At 46.4% G+C, this 9,488-nt stretch overlaps 1 non-coding gene across 1 annotated transcript; it reads right to left on the reverse strand.

The window, feature by feature from the left end:
* Positions 1-215: 215 nt before the first annotated feature.
* LOC115867937 lies at positions 216-322 on the reverse strand. Its single transcript, XR_004045334.1, has one exon. It is a non-coding gene; the product is annotated as a U6 spliceosomal RNA (small nuclear RNA).
* Between the last annotated feature and the right edge of the window lie 9,166 nt (positions 323-9,488).

Below are 9,488 nucleotides of genomic sequence, written 5' to 3' on the forward strand. Positions count from 1 at the left end.
CGTCGCTCTTTTGTTCCAGACAAGTAGCGATCCACAGTTGTCTCTTAGATGGTTGCTTTTGAGCTCTTAAGACCCCAATTACTACTCACTAGGTTGTAGAACATTATAAACTATGTTATGCCAGTTGACTGAGTTGTCCCAGAAGACTATGGGCCCAAGCCTTCAAACCTGGCAAACCAAATCCAAATTCAAACCATGAAGTATTTTTTTTTTTTTTTTTTATGGAACGCTTCACGAATTTGCGTGTCATCCTTGCGCAGGGGCCATGCTAATCTTCTCTGTATCGTTCCAATTTTAGTATATGTGCCGCCGAAGCAAGCACCAAACCATGAAGTATTTTGCTGTATCTCAGAAGTATCCCTAACTGTAACCCCTATGTGACTTATTATGTATATGAATATATGTGTAGTACGCACACACCTGCCTACACATACCTATGCATGCACACTCATATGCTTGCATACGCTCTCCTGTGTACATATGTATATGCACACATACTTATCTACGTAACTACACACTCTTTGTTGTTTGTTCTCTAACGTTTAGTTTTCTCCTTCTCAGTTCTAGAAGTAACTTTACTCAGGTAGTTGGTGCTCACTCAAGGTCACTCAGGGGGTGACAACCCGAAGGTGGTTGAAGCTGAAGTCATTTCAATGACTTCCTCGGTACAGGGGTTCTGTAGGCAAGGACTTGCTGACAATATGGCACCTGGGTCTTGAAAGTGATCATCCTCAAAGCAAGACAGGAAGAAGCCATTTCCTTCTTGTTGAGAATACATCCCCCTGAATATACTCCAATTCAACAAAATCATTCAACAACCAGGACATTGATTACACAACTATTTTTACTCCCCTTTGCTTGGGGGTTCCTCCCTCATTAGCATAAGCTCACCACCCCTCACTTTCCTATCTAGTCTTTCCAGCTGCTGTGGTCAATTTGTTCCCATTTACATAGATCTTGAAAGAGCACGGACTACCGGAGGCAAGCATGCTTTGCTAGGTCAGTATTGTTTGGTTTTAAGGAGATGAGCGGGAGATTACTGGCCACGCTTCTTCCCGTGGTCTCGCCTCAGAAGCCATGCAGCACACGTAACCGTCGGAGAGGTGACTGTTTTATGACATATGTTTGATCACAATAAAAACACTTTTAAGTCAGACTGCATCACTTCCCCCACATTCTAGTAGTTAGATGTCATTAGGCCACCTCATTTACAGTGGGTGGTGGTGGTAAGAATTAGGCTGTACAGCTTAATAGGAAGCATGTCAAAGAATTTGTGGAAATGCTTCGCAAAACCACCATATAACCCTTCCCTGTGCTGAACACTGACCAAGGCACTTGGGACAGACCAGTGAATAATACAAATCCTATCCTTCTAGTATAATGGTAGAGATAACCATAATAAAGTAATCTTACCACCATATTCACAGTCACCCACGTTGATAGTTCTATGGAAGATGAGCACAGAGAGCAGTCATGTGACTGTACGACATAGACCACAGAGCCAAGGTCGAATTCTCTGCAGGGACTCTAGGGGAAGCTCAGGGACACTGCTGGATGGGAATGCAGGGAAGCAGAGGGAAGAAGAGCCATCGAGGCAGAAGGAATAAGTCAAGGTCCCAGAACGGAGGGACTACAGCTTAAAAGGGAGCCTGTGCATCTGCAGGGGTGGCAGGGGGGCGAGTAGAAGAGTTGGCTGGAGTCAGCCCTATCGCTGGGCTTTTAGGCAATATGAGGGTACTGGTCCAAAGCCGTGAGAAACTGTTGAAGGGTTTTGCACTGGCAAGTGATAGGAGCATGTGCAGATTTGCATCTTAAAGATCACTTTGGCAGCTGTGTGGATGGTTTGGAGGGGGCCCATCAGATGCTGAGTCAGGCAAGGTTGGGAGGTCTGTTTGTAGTCTCACCTCTCCCCCAGAGACCCTCCCACACATATGTTCAAGCCAGGAGCAGCCTCGGCCCTCTAGCTCAGAGCCTGGGACTCCAGACTGGCTCTTGAGCTCCTCAATTCCTCTTTCCAGACACAGGAAATCCTGCCATCTTGCATTATTTAATTAGTCTACTGGGTGACTCTCTAGCTGCTCCTTCGCCTTCCGCAACCCTTGAAATCCCGTAGCTCCTCAGGCCCAGTTCTCAGACGTCTATTTCTCTATTCTCTCTCACTACATAACCGTTTGGCTTTCAAATGCCATGTTTGCTCAAACCCTCCGACTTCTGATCTCCCGTCCAGCTCTTCCTCACGGAGCCCCAAACGCACCTCCACACACAACCCTATCCCCCCCTGGGCTTCCCCTGTCAGTCCGTGTTCAAGCTGAAGATGTGGGCGCCATCCCCGATTTCTGGCATGTCTTGTTATATACGTCCCAAAATACATCTAAAATCTCTCTTCTCTGCTCTTCCAATGCTATCAGCCTGGTCCTAGCTGTTCGCCTCTCACCCAGACGCATCCGACAGCTTCCAAAACTCACTCTTGGCTTCCAGTCTGGCCCTCTGACTCCCTTCTCCTCACAGCAGCTAGAGTGCTTTTTAAACAGATACACTGGGTGATGTTGTAGGCCCACAGCTTTTTGTGGAATAGTTAGCATACAACTAACTGTACATTTCAAGTGGAGGAGTTGACGGTTTTAACATGTCTAGATCTGTGGAATCGTCAGTACAAGCATCATCATACTCCGTACATCTGCCACCCCCAAAGTTTCCTTGAGCTTCTTTGTCACCCAATCTCCCCTCTCCCACTCCCCACACCCAGGTCGTCATCGAGAGGTTTCCTGTCGCTATAGATTTGTTTGAATTTTCTGAAATGTCACATAAATGGGATCGACTGTTTTTCAGTACAGTCATTCACGTTGTTTACTGTATCAGAAGCGTGATCCTTGCGACTGCTCGTCATTGCCTGCATGTCCACCGTTGGGGCGGTTTCCCACTTTCAGCTACTAGAAGTCAAACCGCTCCCTGCAAACGGTCACGTTGGGAGCCTGAGTTCCAGGTGCTCTGACTCACGGCCACCTGCCTGTGCCGTCAGCAGGCAGACGTCACTCACCTTGCTGCCTGGGGTCTTTGCGAGCAATGAATGGTCCATTTGGCGACATGCTCTTCAGCATCGATGGAGGAGAGCCCAAGCTTGCGTCTCTGTTTGCTGTCCTTTCTTTTCCAGTTTAATGTGGTGGATTCCAGTGGTGGGTTTCAACCCTCACATCCACCTGCACCCCAGGTAAATTCCACTGGGTCATGATAAACTATCCTTTGAACACCTTGTTGGATTTACTTTGCTAACTGTTTTGATCCAGTTTTGCAGCATGTTCATGAGTGATAGTGGTCCGTGGCTTTCTTTTCTTGGAATGCCTGCGCCTGGCTTGGGTTGCAGGCTAATGCTCGCCTCGTAGAGTGAGTTAGGAAGAATTCTCTGTCAATTTCCTGGAAGATTTTGTGTCAAATGGGTATTCTTTCCACCTTAAATGTGTGGTAGAATTCACCAGTGAAGACATCTAGGCCTGGGGTTTTCTTTGTGGGAAGGTTTTTAACTACAATTTCTTTAGTGGCTAGAAAGCCATTCCGGGCAGATGTTTCTTCTTGAACGTGAACCACACCTGTCTTCTCCTTAAACCGACCTGAGTCCTAGTGAGACTCCAAGGTCGTCCCTGCTGCTGCTCTCCTCCCCTCTCCTCTTCACGCTGCCCCCTCACTCACCATGTTCCCAGCACACGGGCCTTCTGATTAGTCCGAAGTTACACCAGGCTCTTTCCCACCCACCAGCACCCCATCCTCCTCCACGCCAAGGGTCTTCCATGGGTCCTTTACTTTCAGTTCTCTCTCTGGGAGTGGAAACCTTGTCTGTCTGATTCATGGTTGGATGCCCTGTACCCAGCACAGGATCTGTCAAAAGAAAGGGGTCCACTTACCACAACATTAAGGAGCCCTGGTGGCACAGTCGGTTAAACATTGAGCTGCTAACCAAATGGTTAGCAGTTTGAAACCACCAGCTGCTCCATGGGAGAAAGAGGAGGTAGTCTGCTTCCATAAAGATTTATAGCAAGGGTCCTCAAACTTTTTAAACGGGGCCAGTTCACTGTCCCTCAGACGCGTTGGAGGGCCGGACTATAGTTTGAAAAAAAAAACTATGAACAAATTCCTATGCACACTGCACATTTCTTATTTTGAAGTAAAAAACCAAACGGGCAAAAACACCCGGCAGGCCGCATAAATGTCCTCGGCGGGCCGCATGTGGCCGGGGGGCCGTAGACACCTGATTTACAGCCTCGGAAAACCTATAGGGCAGTTCTACTCTGTCCTGTAAGGTCACTATGAGTCAAAATCAACTCAGTGGGTTTGGGTTTGAGGTTTATTAGTAGGTTGGCTGTTGAGCCATCCATTGCTCATCAGCTGACGGCCATCAATCTGAGGTCACTGATCGTCCTAAGCAGGTCAGGCAGGCACTGAGCAGGCCAGCTGCATGACTGCTGAGCCTGCTGTGAGTCCAAACCCCCTGAAAGGCCCAGGACCACCCCCCAAGTAACTTCAGGTCCATGCAGCTCAGGGCTCTTAGTTCCTCCGCCAGGAAGTAAAATGGGGAGTGGGCAGAATGAAGTGGGGGCTGTAGAGCCAGTCCCTGCTTCTGGCAGCTGCTCAGCAGTAACACTGCTGCTGGGCTTTCAAACTCCATAAAAGCCTCATTTGCAGCCACTCGGCTCAGGAAGAGCCTGTGAAGGAGGCACAGAGAGGGCTTTGTGGCTTCTCCCCCACACACCCCCCAACTCCCCCTATCCTGGGCTCTTCATTCATGGAAACTCCCCCACTAACTGGCTGTCTGGTCCTAGGAGACGGGGAGTGATGCACATGGCTACTGTCTATTCGGCATTGGGACAGGGCAGGGCCAGGCACAGGTCTGTCCCTCCAGGGGCCACTCCTACCCTCTGAACCTACCCCAGGTGTCCTTCTCATAGCCTGCTAAATGGAAGCTGGGAGTTAAGCCAGGTTTCCCCGGTACCATCCCTAGTCATGGCTCATGGATGTGGCTGGAACCCATCACAGACACATGTGGCAAGCAGCAGTGTCCAGACCACCAGCTATCACAGGGCCTCCATCCGCTCACTGAAATACTCCCCGACACCACCCTGCACCCCACCTCCGACAGTGACATCCTCCCCCTCAGATGCTGCTGAAGGCAATGAGCTCAGGGGGCCATCGGAGGTGGCCTGTCTACTCAGAGACCCTACTGTAGCAGTGTCACTTGAGTTGTGTCACCCGGTGCAGTGATTCATGATCTCATCCACCAGAACCAGATCATGTCAGCCAGTCAGAAAACGACCAGGAGAGAAGACGTGCTGAGTGGAAGGCAACTGGCAGGAATCTGAAACCCCAAAGCAGCGCAGGCAACAGACTTCTCCCCGCTCCCCCCCACCCCTCTCCAGCACACAGGAAGGTGAGGGCAGAGTAACTGCATTTCCTTCTCATGGAGAGACAGACAGACGACTGGAGACATTGGAGAGAAGGAAATGACCAGGGGAGGAGAGGCAGGGTGGTCACACAACCCAACAATGACTGAATCAGCACTTGTATTTGGGGTCTGAGACAAGAGCACAGTGTGAAGTCTGGGGTCCTGGGTGACAGGGTACCAGAATCTGCATACCTGAAAGAAGGAGGGACACTACAGAGGATCAGCCAATTGCAGAAGACCTGCCAGAAAGCCAGCTTTTGGTATAAATTCGCCATTAGCAAATATGCGGGCCAGCATTACGTTTTGCCAGGACTTTTAGACTAGCTAAGAGCCCTTTGGACTTCTTTCCCGAAGTACCCCCTTCAATAAGCTTCACTCTTCTGTTCAAACCTTTCCTCCTACTCTGTCTGAATTTTGTCCTCACCTGAGGGCTTCTTTCTTCTTCCTTTTCTTTTTAATCATTTTATTGGGGCTCGATACAGCTCTTATCACAATCCGTACACACATCCATTGTATGAAGCACAGTTGTACAGTCGTTACCCTCATCATTCTCAAAACATTCGCTCTCCACATAAGCCCCTGGCATCAGCTCCTCATGTCTCCCCTCCCTCCCCGCTCCCATGAGATCTCTCTTAGGAGCAGAAAAAGCAAGAACCAAGGAGTATGGAGGTTTGAAATTCTGAGCCTCCTCCCAGTAACATGTTTTATGAATTTTAATCATAGAACAATGTGTGAAAAATATAGTTGTAAATTGATTATAGCATTTCTTAGGTTATATAAATACCCACAGCTCAATTCTTTTGTCAAATCTTTCTACAATGAATTACAACATTATTAGTAACAACGTAGTCACCTCTTCCCCCTCTTGCTATTTCTTTCTCAAAGAAGTTAAAGGTAGAGGTTTACAAATATTACTTACTACTTTGTGGCTAAAACATCAGAAAATTTGACAAAATCAGTGCCTATAAAAACGCTAGCTGAAACTAAACAATGTGTACAGATAAAATCACATGATTCAAAGGGTCATTGTAAGTTGGGTAATAATGCCAGCTCTGTAGAGGGTCTTAAAGCCAAACCCATAGAGTTGAATCTGACTCTCAGCAGCCCTTATAGAGAATTTCTAAGACTAAAAATCTTTATGGAAGCAGACAGTCTTATTTTTTCCCTGAAGGAGCAGCTGGTGGCTTTGAACCACCAAACCTATGCTTAGCAGACATTCAAAAAATAAATTAACATAGAGTTTTAGCCATGTCTGTATATTAACACATGCAACCCAGACTCAGAAGAGGACATGGAACCAGGGATATCATTGCTGACATCAGAGGGATCTTGGCTGAAAGCAAAGAATATTTACTCCTGTTTTACTGAATCTGCAAAGGTATTCGGTGTGGATCATGACAAATTACGGATAACATTGTAACTAATGGGAATTCTAGAACACTTTGTTATGCTCAAGTGAAACCCATACCTATAGGTTTTCATCATGCTTTATCTGTAAGCTAAACAACTAATTCAAGAAGTTTGAGTCTACGAAGAAGAATGTGGCATTAGGACTGGAGAAGACTCATTAACAATGTTCACTATGCAGCTAACACTCCCTTGCCTGCTGAAATCAAAGAGGACTTGGATCATTTACTGATGAAGATCAAAGATCAGTATGGATTATACCTCAACATAAAGAAAACAGAATCTTGATATGGTTAAACCACTTAATTGTATGATATGTGGACAAAGTGCCAATAAAACTGTTTTGTTTTTTAAGACAGAAAACAAATATCTTCATGATTAGACAAACAAGCGTCATCATGAGTCAGTGCCTAAAGGCAAAGGCCCCCTGTGCAGTCCTCTGCTTTCATCCCAAGCCTTAGAGAAGTCCATGTAGAAGAAGAGTGATCGTGGCAGCAATTGTATATTCTACTTGACATGATTGAAATATGGAATGATATATGTACTAAACCCAGCTTCAAAAAAACCAATGAATCCAAATGCCAACGTGCATGCCCCACATTCACCTTCTGACCACCACGCTGCCAAAGTGAAGTCCAAGGAGACAGGAAAGGACAGGAGCCCTAAGTAGTGTCCTTGGTAATCTGGGAAGACAGGCAGGAGCACACTGCTTAGGGGGAAGATAGATGGAGGCGGAACATACACAAAGGGTTCCCCCTTAAGACCGAAAAATGCAAATAGGAGAGAGCCATCTCTTTGTCCTCCCCAATTATGGCCTGAAAAATCAACAAAAGACCCTTCCTGTCTTCATCCTGAAGCATTTGGCAAAAGTTTTGCAGAACTTAAAGTTTATCTCATCTGTTGTCCGAACCAAACCACTACCAACTCTGCGTAAAAAGAACAAGTCGTGTTGAGCTTTGTGGATTCGGCCAGACAGAGCTTTGATGGTGTGTCAGTCTGTTTCCTGGTTCTCCTTTCCCTGGACACAAATGCCAAATGCGGTAGTTACATAATCCGTTGCCAATTTGAGACTGTGGAGTGAAGGGGTGGGGTTTAACCTGTCAATCAGGTTACAGCTTGATGACCTCATTTGGAGGCACGAAGGAGATAACTAGCTCGCTGGAGGCAGGACACACGCTCATGCTCCCTCCCTGAGACATTACTGACCACGAACCTAATGGAGTTACACTGATGCAGCCAGAGCCCCAGGAGCTGGAGGAGCCCCGTGGAGACTCATGCCAGCGCTGAGAGGTTTCTACCACCACTGGATCCACAAGACTTCCCACTTACTGGTCTGTGATCTTCCTGCATTCGGTGTCATTGCATGTATTTGGTGAGTCTGAAGAGGAATTTAGAGATTGGTATCAGACATATGGGCTAATATCAGACTTATGGACTTGATCTGGACCGGGCTGGGATGTTTTCTCAATATTCAATTGCTGTTATATATAAAGTTCTTTCTTATACACATACAAGTGTCTATGAATTTGTTTCTCTAGTCTACCCAGTAACACACCAAATAAAACTGTGTCTTCCCTCACTATTATAACTTTTTGATGATTTCCCCTTAGAACAATTATGATAAACAGAATGATTGAAATTGTCAACAAATTAATTTTGTTTGATCCACAATCAATACCCATGGAAGTAGCAACCAAGACATTAAACAGCATATTGTACTAGTCAAATCTGCTACAAAAGGGCTCTTTCAAGGGTTAAAGAGCATCTGGATTCAGGTGTTGGTGAAGAATGTTCAGAGTATGAAGAGTGGTCAGAGCATGAAGTGTTCAGAGCATGAAGAATGTATGTTCAGAGTATGAAGAATGTATGTTCAGAGTATGAAGAATATATGTTCAGAGTATGAAGAATGTATGTTCAGAGTATGAAGAATGTATGTTCAGAGTATGAAGAATATATGTTCAGAGCATGAAGAATGTATGTTCAGAGCATGAAGAATGCTCAGAGTATGAAAAGTGCTCAGAGCATGAAGAGTGTTCAGACTGTGCCAGAAAAACCATTAACTCGGTCTTGGCAAGAACAGTTAGAACCGGTGTGGTGAGACTTCAGTTCACCGACTGCACGGACGTTAGGAGGGGTCAGTCCCTGGGACAGGACATCACGCTTTGTAGAGCAGAGGTCAGTGGCACCAGAGGAGGACCCTCACTCAGACTGACAGTGTCTGCCACAACGGGCTCAAACCAGCAACAGTTGGGAGGACGGAGCCGCAGTGTCCGCGAGACAGAACAATTCAACCGCACCGCACAAGAACAAAACTGGGCTTCCGAAAAATGTGTCGTTTTCATAACCACAGGGATACCTTTTTTTAATAGTAAATTTCTACTGAAAGACTTAAAAATTTTTCATAGACGGTCATTTTGGTGTCACCCCCACTGACAGTGTCCCCCAGTGTGTTCCACACCCCACACCTCCCTGGTGACACCACTGCCTGGCTGTGGGCAGGTCTTTGACCAGACATCCCGTGTCCTGGCCAACATGAAGCAGAAATTTCCTTAAACACATTACTCTGACCTCAAGTTGATCCCCTGCTTTCAATTTTTTCCTTTTTTTTCAAAAGGAAAATTTCCAGTTCTTTCCCTAAACAGAAGAGTAT

This window comes from Echinops telfairi, unplaced genomic scaffold (assembly GCF_000313985.2).
Source record: "Echinops telfairi isolate 266 unplaced genomic scaffold, ASM31398v2 ScPeMD7_7475;HRSCAF=8513, whole genome shotgun sequence".
Lineage (NCBI taxonomy): Eukaryota > Metazoa > Chordata > Mammalia > Afrosoricida > Tenrecidae > Echinops > Echinops telfairi.